The following is a 1,722-nucleotide window of genomic DNA, read 5'->3' on the forward strand; positions in this document are numbered from 1 at the left end:
GTTTCTGGTGATGTTGTAGACAATTGTGGTCGTTTCTGTGGATGGTTCAGGGGTGTATGGGCTATGCCCATTGAGATGCATAATTTTTTTTTTTTTTGGTTTTTGGGCCACACCCAGTGGTGCTCAGGGGTTACTCCTGGCTGTCTGCTCAGAAATAGCTCCTGGCAGGCACGAGGGACCATATGGGACACCGGGATTCGAACCAACCACCTTTGGTGCTGGATCGCTGCTTGCAAGGTAAACGCAACTGTGCTATCTCTCCTGGTCGAGATGCATAATTTTAATAAAACCTGAGGGGAAATAACTTTTAGGGCGGTTCACACCCAACAACGCCCAGGTTAAACTCCCAGCTCCATCCTTCTGCATGCAAGGCCAACACCCCTACCTCCATGCTATCTCTCAGGCCCCTGAGTGAAATAGTTTTGGAAAAGGAGTGGCTGCAGCCAAGCTCAGGTTGTCCCTTTAAGAGGACGGCGGGAGTCAATGTGATGTCATCCAGCCCGCACCTCCTTTGCTTCCCCTTCCCGGTTCGGTCCCTTGAGCTGCCTTCTCTGCTGATCTGGCCAGGCCGGGTCCCCGTGGACGAGGGGTCTGGAGGGACGATCGGCCGCTCTGAGCGCGTGGAGCCCCGGGTCACAGCCAGGTGAGCGGCGGGGTGCCCGGGAAATTGGGGGAGGCGGTGGCGCCCAGAGGTGGGACAGATCGAGAGCTTGGAGCTTGGATCTTGCTGCGTTTGTTCCAGTGATGATCCGGATCGTCTCCTTAGAGAGAAGAGGCCGAGAAAGAGGCCTGTCTGGTGGGGGATCGGCAGCCCAGGACGCTAGGCTTTGCAAGTGTGTGAGTGGCGTTCAGTCCCGACACCCCACGATGATCTACGTGCGGGAGGCGACGGGGAAGCGGGCGGGAGGGAGATCACGGGCTCGAACGAGCCCAGGCGGGAATTGTCAGACGCGACTGAGGAAAGAAAGGGCCGAGTGACGCGGGGAGGCCCCTGGTGGCTCCTAGGAGTTCGGGGAAGAGGCGGCGGCCTGGAGGGAACCTGCCCCCTTCACTCTCTAGTGGGGCTCTTGTCCCGGGAAGACTCTGGGGGATCCAGGACGGGAGCTGTGCAGCAAGTCATGCCTGAGAATTCCGACTGCGAAGCCCCAATCAGCCCTGACCATGGCAGGGAAAGAGCCCCCCACCCCATATACTTTCCACAATGAAAGCTTGAAGCCCCCAGGTCTGAGGGAGATGCCTCCACCCTAGCCCCAGGCCAGTGGTCGGCAACCTTTTTTTTCAACTGAGCCAAATCTCGCCAAAACCACGATTGAAATTTATTTTGAGAGCCACACAGGGTATGCACTGACAGAGGCTAGGAGCAGAGTCCTGACTCCTGGAGCGGCCGCCTGGCACACAGAAGAGCCGCATTAAAAAGTGTAAAGAGCCACATGTGGCTCGTGAACTGCAGGTTGCCGACCACTGTTTAGACATTTTTAAATTGTTTCAGTTGTTTCCTTTTGTCCACACAGCATTGACACTTCTCTTTGTGCTCTTCAGAGTGGTACTTGGCAGACCATGAGGCAGTACAGAAGGCCGTTAGAGGAGGAATTGCAAACTGTAGCACTGCCCAAAGTTTACTCTGGACTCTTTAGTCAGATGGATCCTTTCAGAGATGGGGAACCACATGAAGATCAAAGATAAAAACTACATAAGCCACCTGCAGTGTGTGGATTTTGTCTC

Source organism: Suncus etruscus (genome assembly GCF_024139225.1).
Source record: "Suncus etruscus isolate mSunEtr1 chromosome 15 unlocalized genomic scaffold, mSunEtr1.pri.cur SUPER_15_unloc_4, whole genome shotgun sequence".
Classification (NCBI taxonomy): domain Eukaryota; kingdom Metazoa; phylum Chordata; class Mammalia; order Eulipotyphla; family Soricidae; genus Suncus; species Suncus etruscus.